The sequence below is a fragment of the Calidris pugnax genome, unplaced genomic scaffold (assembly GCF_001431845.1).
Source record: "Calidris pugnax isolate Ruff unplaced genomic scaffold, ASM143184v1 scaffold219, whole genome shotgun sequence".
NCBI lineage: Eukaryota > Metazoa > Chordata > Aves > Charadriiformes > Scolopacidae > Calidris > Calidris pugnax.
The window spans coordinates 798,433-819,705 of record NW_015094507.1 but is presented as its reverse complement, the minus strand read 5'-3'; the positions used below and the strand labels follow the sequence as shown (position 1 = coordinate 819,705).

Sequence of the window (21,273 nt, the reverse complement as noted above, 5' to 3'; positions counted from 1 at the left end):
CCGCCCTCCCCCTCCATGGTGGGACCAGGGATGTATTCGCTGTAGGATGCTCCTTCTCATCTCCTTGTGCTTCCTCCAGCTCCATGCCACAGCTTTCTCCACTCACTTGCTGTGGTTAAGCTCCCAACAAGCTGGAGGATGCTGCCTGCACCTCCAGGTACAGGCAGCTCAACACCCACAGAAGGTGTCCTCTCCCCCACTCTGGCACACACACATCTCTTTTCCTCCTTGTCCATCACAGGACACATTTGAAAAAAAAAAAAGAAAAAAGCATAGTCTGTTTCAACTGTAAAATTTTGCTTCATTTCTTTGTTGTGAACCAAAATCTTTCGTATATTTCATTTTTTTCTTCTCTTTCTTCTCACTCCTAACCCCACTTGTAGTGCTAGGATGAGAAGTATTTTTTTTGTTGGTTTTTTTTAACCTTCTTTTATCTTTTAAAGTCCTGTTCCCACTCTTCTTCCTTTCCTTAATGTTACCCTGCCTTTCCCACTCTGGAAAAACTATATATGAAAGTATATACAGCACTATAATTGCCTCTCTGTGTGGTTTCAAAAATAAAACCAAGACTAATTGAAAATGATGATGAAACACTTTACATGGGAGGAAGACGGGAAGAATTCTTTTTTTCTTCCTCTTGCAAATTCTCGCTTGCCTGTAGGATTGTTTGTTTTTTTTTTTTTTTACTTTCCCAGTTAATTTTCAGAGTTAACACTGGTATTTAAAGACACTGAGCTGTCTGCCTGAGGTGTGCCTCCTCCAGTTTCAGGATTTAGGCTACAAAGCCTCGGGGTTCCACAGCACTGAGGTCCTCCTGGACTGTTGGCTGGCACAAAAGTTCACGTCACCATGCCACCATTGCCACCAGGCAACACAAACCACGTTATACACATGATACGGTGCGGGTATCCATAGCCACAGCCAAACTGGACGTTAAGTATCTCCATCCACCCTCAGCTCCTGCAGTTCTTTTGCTCCGGGTGTCAAGTTGGGGGTAGGTTTCGATGGGGAGGACTTGAAGAGGAGAAAAGCAACAGCTTCATGGATCCATCCGGCTTTTTACAAGGGGCAGCAGTGCTGGCTGTTGCTTGGGGGCTGCAGAAGTCCTTGAAGGAAAGATCATCCAGCTGTGGAGTTCAGCCTTCCCTCTGCAACTCCTGTAGTGCTGATGTGACAAGCGGGGCTGAAAAAGAGATAATTTTTTGGGCTGATCTAGGCTTTCCTTGTCTTCCAAAAAGTTAATATTTTCTGTGGTCTGCCTTTAATGAAGATTTTTGCTTAACCAGAATAGCAAGTCTATAGAGTTTGTCTTGAGGACGGTCACGAAGCTTTTGGAGGAGCAAGAAAGATCCTCAGCTGCCTTCAGCACGCTTGGTCCAGTCAAGGAGTAGCACAATGGCACTACCTCAGGTAACCAGCGATGGGAAAACCCCAGAAACCAAAAATTCATGTGGAAAAGCAAGCAGGACATGGCAACTTCTCTCCCACCTTCCCTTTACTGGGTATGGAAAGCTGCTAACCAGGCAGGTTTGTCCCAGAGCTCTCCTTCTCCACTCATAATGAGGATAAAACGAGTAAGAAGACACTAAGAAAATAAAGTCCTTCCAAGATTGTGGCTCACAGATTAAGGAGGACTCTCATGTCCCACACTTGAACCTCGCTGCTCCTGTGTTGCACCAACATTTAAGTACCATCTGTGAAGCTCTCCTGCCTCTTGCCTTCCTCTCCTTTTCTTCTCCTCCCCTCTTTTTACAAGAGTTTGGTTTGGGGAAAAGGGAAGACCTTTTCATGTGTGGTTGTGACAGTAGAGCTCTCTGGGCTCGTGGCCCCATCAGATGTTCTGGGGTTGAGACCAACAGGAACTTCTGGACCATGTTTTCCTCCAGCGTTTTGCTGCAACAGGTCACGAGCACGTTACCCCGCTGACGGGTGATGTATGGCACTGGGCTTGAACCTCACTGGAGCACAGATTTCCAGGGCACAACGCACAAAGAATAAACAGGCACTCTCTGTTTTCAGAACCTTCAGAAGAGGCAGCTCCAATAGGCTGAAAGTCTCTTTATTTTCCACATACCAATCTCCCCTCGCTGCCACGCTGCTAATGTACTTTCCTCTCCTATCTTATGCACTAAAAAAATGATTATGCAAGAAGATCTGTACGGATAATGCATCACTCCTTTAAAATTTATCAGATCTGAGCTCAAAAGAAAAGCCTTTTTTTCCCTGCTTAAAAGGGGACCTCTATATCCAAAGACACAAAGGTAATACTCACTGCATTGTAGCTTCAATCCTTTTTCTCTCTTTTTTTTTTTTTAACCCAACAATGGTGAAAAGATGTGATTTTTACAAGCGAATAGGAAGAAAAAGCCTGAACACACCCTGGGAACATGTTTAAGAAGTTGATTTATGTTTCATGCTGAGCCTTACACCTGCAGTTCAAGCAAAACTCAACTTTGCCGCCCCACAGAGTCTAGTTTATTAGGTATCAAGGAGTCACAAGAAGCCATGTAATTAAAACTGTAATTAACTGGAAAAGGAAAGTGCCACCTGAGTTTTGAGAGGCTGTCAATTTTATTTCCATTACAGCTCTCCTTCTGCTTCTTTTGTCTATCAGGTGGGGTTTTTTTCCCCCATCTTGATAAGAAATAACAAAGTTGTGGGTTTGTTTTTTTTTCTTTTCATTAACTAAGGAAGCCACCAAATTCTCTTAGGTCTTTAGAGAAAAAAAACCATGAAGCCCCTTAGTTTTGGGCTGGGACACAGGGTTCTCGCAGTGGCATTTGCAGCCATGTTTACCCAACAGGTGTCAAGTGTGGTCCAGGCAGGGAAAAAACCAAACCCTGAGATGTCCTACGTGGTGAAGGGTCAGCTGGGTTCAAAGCCCATTTTAACAAAACATAATCAATGCCCTTTAAAAAGGGGAATCGGCGGCACCTTGTTAAAAGGCATGACCTTGCTGGAGCAGGGGAGCTGAGCTGATCCCCAGATCCAGCACATCCCTCTGAAGGCTGCCGGATGGTGCCGGGGACCACCGCGGTATTCCTGCCGTCGGGAGCAAGGCCACGCATGGCCAAGACCAAAACAGGGCTGGGAGAAATAGGAGGCGACGCCAAGAACCTTGTCAACCAGAGAAAATTTAAAGTGAAAAGGGGGCCCAATCCCCTGGCTAAAAAAATAATAATTAATTCTCCTGAAGATTTGGGTGGGACGTGCCGTCAGCCCTGTCCTCCCTCCGCCTCGTGCATCCACCAGGAAGAAATTCCTAGGGGATCAGAAAGATGTGCTGGGATAAAGAGACAATTATTTAATCAGGCTTAAGGAAGCAGTGACTTAGGTAAACTTCAGGCAGGAAAGAAAGTCGTAGTAAAATATAGTGAAAGAGTAATTACCTAAAAGAGGAAAATTACAAGGAAAAAAGGTAGGATCTATCTTACAGGGCATTACAAGGGAGATTTATGAATATATATAAATTTTTGTAGAGGAGATGTTTGTCTTTGACCAGGGTATGAAAGGAGGGATTGACATTCTTCCTTCTCCATTTAACAGGTGACAAAAAACCATCAAATGAAGTACCAGCCTTGAGAAGGGAAGTTATTATCGTAAAAAGCAATTTTCCTTTGGTGCTGTTCCGATCTGCTCGGGGTTGGTTTTTTTTCCCCCAGCCTTAATCATTTGTGGCCTCTCCCCTCCCGAAACGGGCCCAGCTTAGAAGGCAGAGGTCTCGGGACCCTCTGGGTTTGAAGGCAGGTCTCCATCAGCACTAATTTGGGGAAGTGAGCCGGAGGTACCTGCAGCAGATGACACGCAGGGCTCAGCTTCTTATTCAGCTACAAGTCAGCAGGGGCACCCCCTGACCATCTGTGGTCTATAAATTACAGTAACACCGGCACACACTGCTTGTAAATCACCAACGAACAGGCTTTACCTTATGACACACTACATGAACCCTGTTGGATATTCCAATAAACTCCCATAAACCATCCGATATAAACTCTGGATTATGTTTCTTTGGGGGGGCAGGAGAAAAACCTGGACTTTTCTGCACTTGCACAAACTTCTTATGGGCGAAATGAAGCTGTGTTTACGCACCGAGTTTTCTTATGAAAGAGAATTTTTCCCTCCCGCCATCATTATTACCATGTATATTTCACTTTCCAAGAGTGCACCAGCCTTGGGGTAAGCAGGTTCGTTGCTTTCCTGAAAAAAAAATGAAAAAAGACACCACTCATTTGAAAAATGTGATTTAATGTGATCCTGCATGACCTCCATCCTTGCTGCACTGAGAACAGGCTGATATTGGGAGAGGTTCACCCATATCCTTTGCTCTTGGAGGAGCAAGAAGACCCAACCCATGACATCAACCCTCTACAAATTAAAAAATACGCCACTATTTCTCACCACCTCCGCATCCCAAGGGCTAGAGCTGAGCTTTGCTACCTCTAGGAGGGCTGACCATCAAACACGAGCACCCAACTTGGTTCTTTCTCCCTGAGAAGTGGCTCTTTTACCCCAGTTTGGTAGCAGGGTGGAAGGCTCGGTGGTCTGAGACACCATGAACCTCCCCCCAGGAGATGATGCACTCTTGCTGCCCAACTTGGCTTGGACAGCTCTTACCTGCCATGATGTTTCATGGAGGCTGTGTCTGCAAGGAGATACTATGAGAAGAAGACGAAGAAGTCTCAGAACACGGCCATCTGCTCCTCAGTACATGGCTGGTTGGGGCCACAAACGCTGCTCCACTGAGAAACCCAACACTTGACTTCAAACTTTCTTTTGAGACCATCAGATTTTGATAATTATATTAGTTAGCGCTGCATCTAGCATGTCACCTGGGTGAAAATAACCCTGCAAAAAGGAGTTATTCAGGTTGTGGGGGACATGCCAAGTAAACAATCTGATCAATGTTATTTGACCAGCTTTTTTGCTGACCACGAACAAAGGCGGGCTGTAGCGTAGACAGTCAGCAACGGCTGTGTCACGACTCCTCGGCAAGTTCCTTAATGGAATGTGACACCCCAGTGCCTCTCAGTAGGCAGTGGGAGCCTCGCAGTCATCTTACTCATGCATAACATCAGCTTCTTATGGCAACATTATTTTTATCTGGGTTTCTTTAAGGCTATAGGGACTGGCTCCTCATCACGTTCTGCGTGGATGTACGGGTGCGTGGGCACACGCCTGCGTCAGTGTTTGCTTTTAAAGCCATTGGGTGGCTGCAGTCAAACCGGCCAGATGTTCCCACCTCACGGAGACAGGGAACCAAGGCAACCACCATTGACTCCCCCAACCAATGGGAAGAACTCAACCACCTGTAGACATCAGAGAATCCACATCTGCAAGAGCAATCCAAAGGAAAACACTCTCTGCTGCTGCCTCCAGTTGCGTGTCCAGTTAATTAATACAGCTTCCAAGCACCAGCCAAAATTGATGCTTCCTTGCCTAAGAGATACACACCAGAAAACATCTAGTCTAAGCAGAAAAAAGAGGTACAAGCAGTGAGCACATGTTCTGGAGAAACCAGGATCACCCGTATTACATGATCCCACTGTTCCCCAGCAAGACCTCACCTGGCTGGAACACTTTGAAGTCTCAGGAGCAATTTTTAATTCACCAGAAATGAACTTCTGAAGCATTTATTGAATCTAGATTGAGCTGGCCTGCTTAGTTCAGTTTTGGAAAAAAATAGTGAATAAAATAAAGTTGATTTTTAAATCTATTTTGCTCAGAAAAAAACCCCACTCCTATTTGCATGTTACTTCCAATTTTCCTGGGGAAAAAAGTGTAAAATTTAAATATAACTAAGATTTTATATGTATATAATAAATAATAATAATAATTACATATACATATAAATAAAAATAAATCATTAAACAAACACCCTGTGATTTTTGGCCAGGGAACTCTGGGTGCCTAGAGTTTTTAAACGGGAGGTGATGTACAAGGAGCATCTTTGCAGTGCGTTTTCCATCCAGCGAGTGAACCAAACCCCCCGCTTTCCACAGCAAGACAGCGGGGAAGCCCCAGATGAGGTCTGGGCGGTGGTGGCACGGAGGCTTTTCTGAGCTCACCCATGAAGATCCCCCCACCGTCCAGCTGCCTCCTCCTCCTCCTCCTCCTCACTTTTCCCCTGCCCTCTCCGTCCACCACCATCTCCACCTCTTCTGCGCTCTCCGGCAAGAAGTGATAGCGCTATTTCTGGTTTTTAACAAGATTTGGAAAGCGTTCAAGTGCCTGACTAAGTGGTTGGAAACAAGGAAGCAGAAGGCTGTTTTGGCATCCTGCGACGTGTGCATGAAGAGCATAGACACAAACACATTGAGCGCACATACTGTAAAACAAGATTACAAGGAGAGTACGAACTAATAAAAGCCTATTAAAACATCATGGAGGCTCTTGCTGCTCGCGTGCGTGCCTACGTATTAAAATAACAAATATTTCCCATCAACCTGCAGTTCGAACACGACTGATCGCAGATAGAACTTTCAGCAACCTTTAAATACATCATGCCATCCTGTAATTAATGTAGCCTATCTTGAAATTTGAGGGATTTATTGATACTGGCAGAAACATTTGCAAATAACTTGGGGAAGTTCATGACATACCTTCTGCCTCGAGGGATTTCATTCATTTTTTTCCCTTTTTTTTTTCCAGCTACCATCAATAAATTCATTCAGAGCCCTTACCGTACGATGACAAATGCACTTGGAAATCCTCGGTAGAAAGTCTGAAGAAAGTACCAACGTGGAGAAAGAGCCTCGTTGTGTTTTTATTTGTTTTCTTCTCTTTCACTTACAGTGAAATATATATAACCATGTCCGAGGGGATTGCTTTTGAGGTCTGCAGTGAAAAAAAACACCAAAGGCAAGCCATAGGCAAAACCAGCTGTAAAACAATTTTGCCCAAATTCTTCAGGAAAAACCAACCATGGCCAACCTTTTAGCTCCTGCCCAAGCAGGAGGTAGGCTGCCAGCACTGAAATGCTACGTGTTGGTACAGAGCAGGCACCCATGTATGAAGAGGTTACACCTTTTATAAGGCCAACTGATACAGTTGGAGGAAAAAAAAGTGTTTTAACATAGACATTTCTTGGAGGAACGAAGGTGGGAAAGATGCTGGTTTGTTGGGTGGCCAAAGAAGAAGGGAATGGATCCCAACATTGTAGAGCACATTCCTCACAATCACCAAACTTGGCCGTGACCCTACAGACATGTATTTCAAATTGCTGCACTAACGAGGACAAGAAATTTTGCCAGGGGAGGGTTTCCATACCTGAGGTCTGCACGGTGCCAGCAGAGGGTCACAGCATCCAGAGCATCAGATGGCAGGTTATTTTGCTGCTACCACAGTGCATCCGAGTAGGTTAGTGGAGCAGACTGGCACACATTCTCCCTGTCTTCATCTTCACATTCCTGCATGGTTTCTCTAAATATCATAAACATTTCCTGCTTTATCAGCTGTGCTGACCCCGAGAGGCTGAGAAGGGTCTGTCCCACCAACGAGGAGGTCCCCTGAAAAGATGGGCATGGGAAACTGCCATCATGGGTGGAGATTTTCCACCTCTGAAGAGAAAATCAGTCAGGATGGAAAAAAAAAAAGGGGTTTCGCTTCTTACCTTCTCCCATCGATTTTTTAATATATTTCAGTGCATTCACAGAAAATAGTGAAAAAAGTAATTATGGTGTAATAATCTACCTCTTGAGCTTGTTGAGGTGCTTCAGGGTGAAGTAGGGTGCCAGGAGTGGGAACTGAAGATGCCATCCAAGGTGCCTACAGAGGGACCAACAGCCAGTGGGATCCACCACAGCGGTGTCCTCCCTTCCTACCACTTTTATGGGAAAATGTTTGGTTTTTTCTGGTAGAGGCATGGATAACTCTGATGCTGGAGGAGAAAAAAGGAAGAGGAAGGAAGGAAGACAAAAGGAAAGAGAAAGGAAGAGAAAAAAAACCACCGAACAGCTGGACAGAACTGGCAGTGGGCACTTCTGATGCAGGAAAGCCCAACATCTTGCCCGTTGTGGAGTGGAGCTTCCTCCTCCAGCCCAGCTTTCCTCCAGCCTCAGTCCCTGCACTCGGAGAGCCACGCTGGGGCCCCAAACCCACCCCCAGGAGCAGCGTGAGGAACTTGTCGTGCCGCTGCCGGAGGACCACAGTTGTCAGCTGCGAGGATGAAGAATTTGAGGTTGGCTGTTGGAGCGCTCCGAGCTCAGGAGGGGTTTGGAGGAATGCAAGCTGGGGTTACATAAAACACTGACTCATGCTGAGACATCACGAGTTTTGAAAGATTCAGCTGAGGAACAAGCAAAACCTCAAGCTGCACGTCGCTTACAAGTCAACAGGAACTGGGGGGATGCTGGAGACCTCTGAAAATCAGGCCATGGTGCAGGGTTTTTTTTGAAGTCCTGTCACCACTCCCAGGAGGAACCGAGAGCCATGTTCATCTGTCAGAGGGGAAAAATACGGCCCTTCATTAGTTCAAGGAGAGTGGGTGTGGGCATTTCAGCTTTACCCATTGGTAAAGAACTGCCTAAGATGGAGTAAACAGAAGTTAAATTCTTTTTTCCTATTTTTTTTTTTGTGTGTGTGTGCTACTGTGTACAATATTGAAAAGTACGTCATGCAGAATATTTACTTTTTGTTAGGATATCTGAGTGTGCAAATGTTTGTGGTTTCGTTTACCGGGCAAAACCGGTTGTGGATTTTGGCACAACTGAGCTGGTCTAGGGTTTCTGTGAACGCCTGGATGCGGTTCTTCCGGGGCTTTATAGGTTACTCAAATCATGTCCCATTATACAGGTAATTTGTGTGCCCCAAAGATGGTGTGTGCGTGAGGGGCACGCAAAAGGAATACAAGACCGAGGACTTCCCGCCATGCCTTAGAAACGCTGACCAAAACCATTCACACTTTGATATTTAAATCAGACTTCTAAAAGCCACGCTCGGAGACATATGCAAGCAGTTGAATTTTGGATCCCTTACAATTTTCTCTCTCTCCTCTTTTTTTACAGTAGGTACTCAGCATCTCAAACAGAAAAAAAATCGGTTAAATTATTCAAGTGCTTAAATAAAGACATGGTTGCCTGCCTGTGTTTGTCCAAATTTGAAAAAAAGTGTTGCCTGCTTTAAGTTTTATTTCTCTGTCCCCTCAATCACAGCTTCTCTCTCCCCCGAACGCACTTATGGAAAAATGAAGATGTACAGATGGGCTGTTCATTTTCCATCAGGTTGCTGGGTAAATATGGCATCAGGAAAAGAAGAGTGTTAGAAACACAGATGTACGCGAGGCATCCCAACCATCACGTTTGGGCTGCCTCTGCATCACTCAAGTATGCATCATCCAGCCCCAGCAGAGCCACACGAGGCCAGGGGGGAATGCAGCTAATGGAGAGCAAACTATTGGTAAATCGCATGCCTTCCAACCTTGCACAACGGGATAAAATAAATAGGGATTAGCACCAGGGTTCAAGTTTTTCTTATGTGAAGTACTAGATGTGCAAGTGCCTGAGTTTCCGATGTTAAAAAGAAAAAAAAGTACTAACTGTATAAATACACACATACAGATGCAGAGATATGTATATAACCACGCAGTATTTATAGGCGTAAAAATATACTTATTTGGGGTTTGTTTGCTTTGCAAAGCTCCCTTCAACATGAGCCCCGGCTAATTTCTCAGCCTCTGCCTTGCGATGGCTAACAATTTAATCACCTTATAAACTTCTGCCGTGACTAACGCCCCGTCTATGCTTTTGGCAGAGCACGGGCAGAAGAAGAAGTTGTTTTAGCAACGGCGGTATGTAAAGCAGACGCGCGCTGTTTGCGAGGCTGGGAGCCCTTCAAAAATCATTCCTTTCTCTCCGGGCTATCGACATTCCTGAGCGCTCACGACGCAGCTGCCGAGCTGCTGGACAGCCCACATATGGCCGTGCGCTGAACAATAGCGACGCGCTGTTGTTCTTGTTCTACGCATCACCATATGTGTTTATTAGAAACAGCAATAAAACGATGACAGGCTTCTTCAGCTATCCCCGCTGCTCGGGGGGAAGGACAGCGAGAGAGGGAGGGAGGGCAATCGGAGGGTTCTCCCCCAGCTTTGGGGGTCCTGGGTGGCGGGGTCCTGCTCTTTAAGGGCTGTTTATTTATTGGTAATGTTGCCAAATTAATGCTGCTTCTAGAAACGGACACCGAGCCTAAGTCCCCCTCTCATTCTCTTTCGTTAGAGAATTGCTGCTGGAAACCTGGAAAAAAATGAATCCTAAAGGGGTTGGCATCCAAAATTCTGTTCCGCCGGGGCTCACCTGTGTGCAGCCTGCCCTGAGCCATGCAGGAGAACCACAGAATGGTTTGTGTTGGAAAGGACCTTAAAGATCATCCAGTCCCAACCCCCTGCCCTGGGCAGGGACACCTCCCACCACACCAGGTTGCTCCAAGCCCCCTCCAACCTGGCCTTCAACCCCTCCAGGGATGAGGCAGCCCCAGCTTCTCTGGGCAACCTGGGCCAGGCTCTCACCACCCTCACAGCAAAGAAGTTCTTCCTGAGATCTCATCTCAATCTCCCCTCTTTCAGTTTAAAACCATTACCCCTCATCCTATCACCACACTCCCCCATCAAAAGTCCCACCTCATCTCTCCTGTAGATCCCTTGAGGGACTGGAAGGGGCTCTAAGGTCTCCCCGGAGCCTTCTCTTCTCCAGACTGAACCCCCCAACTCTCTCAGCCTGTCCTCACAGCAGAGGGGCTCCAGCCCTCAGATCATCTTCGTGGCCTCCTCTGGCCCTGCTCCAACAGGTCCATGTCCTTCCTGTGCTGGGGAAATGAGAAATGAGTCCTGGGGAAGGGGAAGAGGAAGGGGGTGTTCAAAGTGAAACCAGGAGATGAACTAATAGATTTGAACTGAACATCTGAATCTACATGTGCTCCAAATTCTGTATCGTTTCCAGTATTTGCTATATTTTACAGCAAAAAGAAGGAAAAAATGAACTTCGGGAGCAAAACCAGCAGCGTTAGAAATACGATGTATCTAAATATGTAACATAATGAAATGCTGATATCCTTGAGTGTTATAAGCTGTCTCCAGACACATGGAAATCAATGGCAGTGAGTACCTATATCCAATGGCTGACGTGAGCCTCTGCATACACGATCCATATTTTTTCATGTTCAAATCTTGATTTTTCTTGATAATAAATAGTTTCCATGTTCCTTTTTTTTTTTTGTGACCAAAAAACCAAACCTTAGCCACTGTAAAAAAAAAAACAACCCACAAACAAAATCAGTTTTAAAAATGAATTTGCAATGTTGAGCTGTATCGGTTTTACTGCAACCTTCCAACTGTGGTAAGAAGACCATTTCCACTCTTACTTCACTTCTTTTTTACTTCCTACCCATAAAAGTAAACAATTCAAGATGATGTTTTACATCCTTGAAAAGTTCCCAAAAGAGGATTTTCCACTGAGGCTGCAACTCCCTTGGCTTGCTTTTCCTTTTTTTTTTTTTTTTTTTTGTAGCACAAATCAATTTGGGGACCAGACTGAAACTATGATGCTGAATTCTATTATCTTTAATTATCTTGCTAACAGAATAGATTGTGTAGCTTCTTAAAAAAACCAAGCTAGTGCTTTTAGGACATTGCCATCACCCCAGTAAAGTCCCTGCCTTATTCCCCCATCTGCACATAAGGTACTTTTTACAGGCTATTGTTTCCTCCCACAAATATCCAAATGTCTTTTTTTTTTTTTTTAATTAATCCATCCACAACTTCTCCACTTACCAGCTTGGAAACGTTGCTGTATTGGTTTCGCACGGTTTGATAACTTCATCTTGAATGGATCTTTGTCTTGGTTTATTTTGTCAGAAGTTGCTGTTTTTCAAGAAGCCCCTTCAATTCCACTTCCTTTCGGCTATTGTCTCCTGAAATACCAACACGTGGGTTAAAAATACCGTTTACACCTTTTGAAGAGCAACAGTGGATCGGGCAACTTATTGTGCTACTTATTTATTATCAGTAACCCCCGTCCCCCATCCACAAAAGACAATCAGGGCTTTGCCATTAAGTGAAATAAAAGCAGGATGAGACCATATGGTTCTTGTTAAATGAGCCTCATCTTCCTATTGTTAATGCTTATCTCCAAAATAAAGTATTTCTGCAGAAAGCATATTCCCATAGCATGTTCTTTTTCCAATGACCAGCTGGTTGCCAGTTTGTTATTTGCACTGCAGTAGACCACTTTCATCTATTTCTATTCCAGTCCAAGAACACCATTTGTACATTGTCCAACTTGGAAATGTTAATCTGACACCATTGGTCACGGGCCTTTTAACTTCAAGTGGCAAACTTCCAGCTAGCTGCCAGTTGAGTATTTACACTGGAATCTTTCTTAGCCCAGAAATAAACTATTTGTTCACCATAAACATCAGCAACATGCCAATAATTTCTGCAACACACATGTAGGAAGGTACAGCCCCGCCGCACTTCGCTGTTGGCTTCTCAATAACCTCCTAAGTAGCTCCTCGGGGACGCGCTGCTTGTCCTGAGCCAAGATAAACCCATCTATTTCCCCCTCCACGCATGAACATAACTTTTATTTACATTTGTGGGACTTACACGCGCGTACCGACAGTCAAGAAGAAGCACCGAAATCGGGGTGGTTGGACAAGAGTCTTGGCAGCTTCTCCCAAGTCCCAGGATGGTCCAAAACGCTGGGAAAACCCTAGGGTGAAAAGCTCCAGTTGCTTGGGCATCATCTACAGCTCCTCAGGCACGGCCACCAGTGCAGCACTGGGGATTCCTGCTGGGAAGGAGGCACCATGGGATGTACTTGAAGGCAGCTTTTTGGAAAGCGGAGCGGCGCGAGTCCCCGGGGGATTCTGCTTGGGAGATTGCTATTACTTCCAGCAATACGATTTATGCTTCCTGAAAGAATATTATACTTTGGGCTCTTCTCAATGAAATAAAAGACTGAGGGAGAAAAAAGAAAAAAAAAGAAAAAAGAAAAAAGAAAAAGGTTATGCTAGGTTCTGTGATTTAACTTAAGGAATGTTACGCAGTAGCGAGGGTGTGTTTCATGTACTTTGTTCAACTGTTAAAATAAAACATTTCCTTTTTACATATCCCTGCAGTGACCTGCGGATGGGAGAGGCCAAAGAAAGACTTTAGTGAGCTCAATATGTAAACTTCAGGAACGGAACCTCTCACGTCTTTTAATGAAAAAAGGATAATAACAATAATGCCCCGGTTTCCCCTTCACTTTTTCTATTCAGCCAGCTAATGTACCTGTTGTCTCTTGTGTTACCTTAGTAAAAAAAATAATATATATATATATAAAAAAATCAGGTTAGAGGAGAACTGACCCTACAGAAATACTTGAGCAGAATCTCAGAGGACCATTTTGGATGTACAGCTGATCTAATTGTTTAGGGACTCCTCAGCACCGACCTGTGCATTTAGTTCAGCATCTCCATCCACATCATAACCACCAGGAAAAAGCCAGTCGAAAATGCAAATGCTGGTCGGCATGAAAAGCTGGATGTTGCAAAAGCACACGATATGAGCTAAGAGGAGGTCTGCATCCCATGTCAGGCTGCCCACTGGGATTGGACCAATGTCCCAGCCAAACCAGGATGTTGTCCAGGCACAAACTGTGGGGAATGGCAGCTCGTAGACCCCCTACTCCCCTACGGGCAGCAATTCTTCAGCAAAGCCCACCAACTTAATCTGCCTCTGCAAATTAAAAACCCTCTGCAGCAGCATTTGCACCACCACTGAGCAAGCACTTGAGTTTTCATGGCCATCGCATGGCCAACGCTGGAGCAGGTCCAGAGAAGGGCAACGAAGCTGGTGAGGGGTCTGGAGAGTAAATCTTATGAGGAGAGACTGAGGGAGCTGGGGGTGTTTAGTCTGAAGAAGAGGAGGCTGAGGGGAGGCCTTATCGTGCTCTATAACTACCTGAAGGGGGGGTGTAGAGAGGCAGGGGTCAGTCTCGTCTCCCAAGTCACAGGAGACAGGACAAGGGGAAATAGCCTCAAGTTGCACCAGGGGAGGTTTAGATTGGATATTAGGAAAAATTTCTTCACGGAAAGGGTTATCCAGCATTGGAATAGGCTGCCCAGGGAGGTGGTTGAGGCACCATCCTTGGAGGTGTTCAAAAGACGGGTTGACATGGTCCTCAAGAATATGGTTTAGTGGTTTTTTTTTTTTTTTTGCTTATTTCTTATTTATTTTTTAGTCAGAGTTAGGTTGATGGTTGGACTAGATGATCTTTAAGGTCCCTTCCAACCTAGACGATTCTATGATTCTATGATGGCTGGCCTGCGTAGGCAACAAAGTGCCCCAACAGCGGCTACACACACTCCCTCCAAGCCTCCTCCAGAATCCAACCCATAACAAGGAATATTTTCAGCACTGGGGACATGACTTACAATGGGATTTGGGATCTTAAAAGCTCAAAGGCTTAAAAAAATTCCCCTTTGCTTGTAGAAGTCATGTAAATAAACCGCATTGCCTATCCACCTGCAGTGACTGACAGAAGGATGGTAAGAGATGCCCGCTGTCGTCAGATACTCCAGCACCTTGGGCAAAAAGCAGCTGTCTTGAGGACTTCTCTTCCCAGTGCTGCTGCTCGCTTACTCCTGCAGGCAATGGGATTCCTGTGTAAGCCATACCAATTTTAATTCTGACCTTTGCTAACTTCCCACTGCTTGATTTTTCTGCACCCTCAGCACTCCTTCAGTTTGGGAGTATGAAATATATACAAACATGTAACCATCGACCGCGCACCAAAATTTTGATAAACATACATTTTTCTTACTTCACCTACGGCTCCTCTTGCAATTGAATGAAGGCGAACAAAATATTTTGACGTCTCGAAATACGTTCTCTTTTTCCAGGAGGGCAAATAAATAGACCTGACATAAAATAATGTCATAACAATCAGCAACTACAACTCAATTCTCACTGCTGTAACTCGAAACTCGTAAGAGAAGGTTAAAGTAACCCAAGTCTGAATTCCTGGCCACTAAAAAAGCATCCACTCCTTTTGAATTGGGTTTTTTTGTATGGTTCATCCTATTTGGGACAACCTCTGAGCTGGGTAAAATAGCGATTATTTCCCCCCAAACGCCTAAGGAAATTTAACAATTTGGAAACTGGCCTCGTTGACTACAGCCAAGCAATAAGACACTGGAGCAGGCAGAACTGCAGAGCAAGGAAGGGCATTTAGACTCCAAGGGAAGAAGACAATCAACCCCCTTTTGGAAGAAATCTGCTAACCAGGAGAAAACTGGGAATCTGCAACAGGGTAACAGGCTGAGAAGAGCGATGGGGAGACGGGGGAGGAACCCCAAACTGCCAGAGAAAAGAGTTGAGCCGTTAAAGAAAGACTTGGAGAACTTAAAAAGAGAGGCCTGAGGCTAATCTTTCTGGTGGTTTATTTTTCCCCTGTTTGTTTATTTGCTACAAGTCAGATTTTGCAGCAATTAGTAAAATATCATGCAAATATTCCCTGTGTGACTGCACATGAATAAGTTTAATTTTGCTAAACATTTGTCTTGTCATTCCGAAATACATCTGCTGTTTGCATTAAGATAATCTGCTAAAATATCGGGAAGTAAATTACAGTTTTTATAAGATATTTATGAAACAACTTCTTATTTGTGTATTAAATATCTCTGACTATCGCGGCCTGTTTTTTTGGCTGACGTCTGCTTTCCCCGGGAGCATCCCTGCCCTGTTTCAATTACAGAACTGGGCTGAGTACCATCTTGTGGAAAAGCTCCAACTGGCTGGGAATGGCTCAGCGCACACTCCTAACGGGCTGAGGGAATCACAGCAGATCTGCCAGCAGCCTATGACAGAAAAACAACAACAAAAAAACAACCCCAAAAACAAGCCCCAAAAAACCAACCCCCAAAACAAAATACAAAGTGGCACACGTGCTTAAATCCTGTGGTATTGGCAGGAATTCTGGTGCGATGTGTCACGCTCCACTTGGATGGGATGCAATAAATGCCCTTATAGAGAGACAATGATAAGGTCTGGGGGCTATTCCTAGACCTGGCTTGGTGACCCCACACCGTATCAATAAGCAAACGAAAAAGCACTTTTCACTCTCTATTTTGTCCTCCCAGAGGACCAGGGTTGTCCCATTCTCTTTGCATGCAGAGAAGTCCTAAGGGATTGGGGAAAGATGCGGTGGTCAGCATTCCCGCAGCTCAGCCGAGCTCCTGTGTAGCCCTGTTTTAATCTTTTTGAAGGAGAAGTGAAAAATCAGGTTGTTTCTCATCTTTTGGCACTGGGGCAGGACCAGTAACCATAACCCAAAGGGCTGCACCCTGTCGGGGGGCGGTGGGGTGGGTGAGGAAGGTGGAGGATGGAAAGCAAACATGTCTAAGTGCTGGAGGAGCAGGACATATCTGCACTAGCTTCAAGCATGAGTAGATAAAGCACAGGGTGGGCAACGAAACCCTCCTGAGATGCCTCTAAGTCCTAGATCACTGCCATAGCTTGCTCTAGACAGGATTGGCATTGCTGGAAGCACCCAAACCACTTCAATTAGGACTAGCTGCAGGAGTTCTAGCCACGTGAGCATGGGCACACCTGTAATATTAAAGGTTATGCCTGCTTCCCTCTTAAAACCCACCCTGGAGTGCTCAGGAGCTGCCACAGCCAACGCATTGCTGGGCTGAGTGGGGTCTGTGAAGCCACCAAGGAGTTTATTGACCCTCCAACCTTCTTTGACTATCTGTGACCCCGGTGTCCTATCACGAGATAGGCATTGGCTCCAGATTTCTTGTCTGGACACAGGGCATATCTGGCTTGGAGGGTTTTGAGGCTTCTGTTCAAGGTTTAGGGTGTGCAAATCACAGATGAGGTACTTCTGGGCTACCTCTCTCAGAGTGCCACCTTCACGATTAGCGACATCTCGCTTTACGTTCCCTGCAAAACTGCTCCACAGGTTAAAATTGAACGCCTGTTTTAAAAGTGAATGGGGCAAAAGGAGAAGAAGAGGGAAAAAGAGGAAGCCCAAGGCAGCGAGGTTTGCACTGAGATGATGGAAATTCTGGATGAAGAAGTCTGGGAAAGAGATGAGGAGACTGAAATGCTTTAACACCACTTACCATCTTAACCCACAAACCCCTCTCTGGTTTGGTATTAACACTGTCCACATGGAGTCCAGCCTAAAAAATAACACAGGGTGGTAAAAGCTCTCTGGCTCTCCTCTTGCTTGTGCCTCACGTGGCGCCCACAGGGCCCTCCCCAAAATTGATGCAACAGGGTGGGAAAGCAAGTAGGGGAGGGTGTATTTCACAGAATCACAGAATCTTCTAAGTTGGAAGGACCTTAAAGATCATCTTGTCCAACCGTCAACCTAACTTTGACAAAAATAGACACTCGCACAACAAACAAGAAGCATCACCATCACTAAACCATATCTCCCAGCACTACATCAACCTGTCTTTTGAACACCTCCAGGGATGGTGCCTCAACCACCTCCCTGGGCAGCCCATTCCAATGGCTGATAACCCTTTTGGTGAAAAAAAATTTTCCCAATATCCAGCCTGAACCTCCCCTGGTGTAACTTGAGGCCATTTCCTCTCGTCCTGTCACCTGTGACTTGGGAGACGAGACCGACCCCCACCTCTCTACACCCTCCTTTCAGGGAGTTGTAGAGGGCAATAAGGTCTCCCCTGTGTCTCCTCTCAGCCACACCGAGCCCTGCTCCCTCTTCCAGCACCTCAGAGCCCAGGGCTCTGGCAAAGGACCACGGTGGCCATTGTGCAATGCCAGCTCGGCCACAAATGTCCTCTGGTGGTGGCAACACACCAGTGGGCCTGTTGGTAAACAGGAATTGTTTCCCCTGCCACGCCAGGGCTTGGGATGGAGTCATTCCCCGATACCAGGCAGCCCGGACGTGCCTCCTCTGCTCCCCACCCCAGTCGAGATGGTAGGGCCTTCCCGCTCCCTGTGGGCCTCCAGCCCCTCATAAAACGACAACACAATAAAACAAAATAATAATGGAAGCCATATAAGGCTTGATGTCTTCATCGCTCCTCAGAAGAAGTGCCAAGGGAGCTTCGCCCAATTACAGGCAGCAGGTTCCTCGGCATCGACGAGGATTTTTTTAAGAGGAAAAGGAAAATTTTTCAAGCTTTGGATCCACCTCGCCCATCCTCAGCTGTATACCTTCCAGCCAGAAGAAAATGGGTAGTTCTGGGAGATGAATCCCTGGGTCTGGCAGATATAGATGGACTTAAAACTCACCTTAAGGCCCAGGGTTTGTGCAGGAAGGGAGATGACTCCTGACAGTCCCACTGGGGAGGCTTCCTCTGGGGCTGGCCTGCTCCCAGCCTCCCCTTTCCCACCGGCACCGGGGACCGCCAGGCTCTCCCCGAGCACTTTGTGGTGGGGGTAATTGCATCTTGTTGTCTTAAAACTGCCGAGGCGTGGCCCTAAATAAAACCAGACACCCCCCCACACACGGCCCCCCACCAGCGAGGCCTGACGCAGGGCCCCCCCCAGCCTCCCCATCCTGCTCGCGCTTCGGGCGCGGAGTTATTAACCAATTTGTAATTGCACAGGGGGAAAGAAGATAACCATACGATTTGGGATAAATCATGAGTACATATGTATACGCACACACTCTCTCTCTCATATCTATATATATTTTTCGGTCAATGGTGTCCTAGAACCCAAGTGCACCATTTAATTATTTGCGCTGGGAGTGCCAAAGCCACCTACCATTTATTTATACAGTCAAAATCAGCTGCAGATGTGTGTGTGCTTTTTTCTTGCTTTCCTTCAGTGTTGGCATTTCTCACATACCCAGTTGGTTTTGTTGGTTTTTTTTTTCCCTTCCCTTTCTCAGTCAATGAGGGCATCTGAAGAGCCTCGGGAACCCAACAACAGCCTGCTGCTCCCTCCTTGGGCATCCCACATCGCCCGCACAGGGCTGTGCCTTCCTCCGGCCCCAAAGCAAGGGCTTGACAAATTAAGACCTCAAACACAAGGAGCTGAGGGGAAAAGGAAAGTTTCCTGCTTCACATGGGCCCAGGAGAGCTCCTCATGGTGAAGGAAGCATCACAGCTGAGACCCCACAGCTTGCTGCACCCATGGGCACCCGCCGGAGGAGCCGAGTACCATGGGGATGGAGCATCATGAGAAGCTCAGAATAATCCTTCCAGCCCTTCCCCTTTTTTTTTTTTTCTGAGCCCATAAGACATAAGAAGCAACCTCCATTTTTTATTTTTTGGGGCAGGGAGAGTACGGAGCACCTGCCTGAGCCAGGCTTTGGCAAAACCCAGGCTCTGCCCAGGCTGTGGCTGCGACAGCCTTGGTTCGTGGTTTTGGGTGGAAAATCCCAGCTCAGCCTTAGGTTTCAGCATTAGGCAGGTGACACGGCTGAAGCCGAAGATGCCCACTTGATTTTCAGAAGCACCAGTGATTTTCTCGTGATTTACCCCCTCTGCCCCCCCCTGCAGAAATCAGGACAAACACTGCTCTGCCCCTCTCGGCAGGAGAAGGTGATTTCTTTCTGCTTTACCTGGAAGAGAGTCATCAAGGCTGCAGAAAATGCCACTTCAGAACCTTCTGGCAGGAGACTGACGCTTTCCAATACCGCTCCGGGTGCCTAAATGACGTGACAGAAAGCGTATTAGAAGCTTTTAGGAGACGGGAATATTAACAACTGATGATTCACTTGAAAACTTTCACACTGAAGCTGACGTTCACAGGTTGACACCCCGCTCCTGCCCAGAGAGCTGTGAGGTGGGGGATACCCGGGGTGTGGGGTGCTGGCTGTCCCCCCACCTGCAAGGGCTGCTCCCAACAGCCCCTTCCAAACCCCCCCAGGCAGCTTGGCCACTTCTTTTAAGCCCAAGACCATCACCCCAAGGACATTTCCAAGCACCGCTGGCAGAAATCCTGCCAGGGAAGCCAGTCACGACGATAACGAGCCAATCTCTTTAAATTCACCCATCTTGGAGGAGAATAACTTCTTTTCTCTGATGTGCTCTGCAGCAATTATCCCCTATAACATATTAAAATCTGCTTCACCCTACATTATCTTAAAAGGTAGAATATCTCTAGATATACAGTTATATATACAAACCCCTCAAACGTACTTAAATTTATTGTATCTTGTTATGTACCTACACTATATAGATTTTTCTTTTTTATGCCTTATTTATCTCATAAAAATGTACAGAAGCATAAGCAGATATGCATATGTATGTATGCATACATAGGTATAGCATGTATATTCAATAATATGCAATGTGTCTATAAATATATATGTACACGCACATTAAAATACATGCATATATGTGTATGTATGTGGACCTACCTTCCTTTAGGTAGGGTAACTATACATGCTGAGTGTATAAAGACAACTGAATATCAGAACACTGTTCCAAGGCTCAGGGAATCCCAGGATACAGAGTGCAAGGCTTCACAACTAGACACACAAGCAAGTCCGCTTAGGCATAACAGCATTCTCCCTCTTACACATTATGAGCCACTTTCATTAAAATTCAACACTTTTTTTAAGAGGTTTTTCCTCCAGCCACTGCTCCCAAGCCCGGTTCCCCTCTGGCTCATGGTAAAGCCCCTCTGCCTGGCTGGGAACTCCTCCTGGGGCAGCGTTACCAAATCAGATTTGGCTAATTGGAATAAAGCACTGATTGCCGGCTTTATTCCCATTGAGCTGGCATGCCCAGAAGACCTGAAATATCTTAAAATTACCTCTAAAATGACTTTTTCTGCCTTACTCTCCAGCAGGCACATGGCAAAGAGCGTGTGGGCTCCCCAAGCCAACTGAAATACTATTTTTTTAACCTTTGGGAGCTTTGAATTTATCAAGCAGCCCATCTGATAGGCGACGAGGGCCTGGCTCTGGAGATGACAGCTTGGCACTTGGCGTTGGCACCTCCCTGGCACGGCTGTGGTGGCCCAAGGGCCCAGCTCCATCCACCCATCTTCTGCCCCCCAGGAAAAGCGCCAGAGGCTGCTTGGTGAGGGGGGGAAGAAAAAAAGTGGGGCCCGGACCACAGTGCTGCGAGGCACCGCCGTGCCATTTTGAATCAAAATATTTTATTCCTGACATTTTGCAAGAGGGGAAAGGAGAGAAAAACAAACAAACAAACAAACAATTTAAAAAAAACCCAACACCAACAAAAAAACCACCAAACAACAAAATCAAAACGCAAAAATCTGGCCGTGATTCAAAGTCTCTGCAAAGTCATTGGGAAACTTCCAAAAGGCTTCAGCGAGAGCAGGATTAGCTCCCC

General features: G+C 46.0%; 1 long non-coding RNA gene across 1 annotated transcript in view; it reads right to left on the bottom strand.

Annotated features, from left to right (window-relative positions):
* The window catches only part of LOC106901734, a 103,393-nt gene that overhangs the window by 19,969 nt on the left and 62,151 nt on the right, over positions 1-21,273 (bottom strand). The window contains exons 14-21 of the long non-coding RNA XR_001414373.1: positions 19,530-19,616; positions 12,596-12,949; positions 11,762-11,901; positions 11,097-11,232; positions 7,690-8,435; positions 7,267-7,505; positions 4,615-6,834; positions 4,138-4,197 (exon numbers count right to left, since the gene is read on the bottom strand). This is a non-coding gene — a long non-coding RNA (uncharacterized LOC106901734). The remainder of the gene's footprint in view (positions 1-4,137; positions 4,198-4,614; positions 6,835-7,266; positions 7,506-7,689; positions 8,436-11,096; positions 11,233-11,761; positions 11,902-12,595; positions 12,950-19,529; positions 19,617-21,273) is intronic.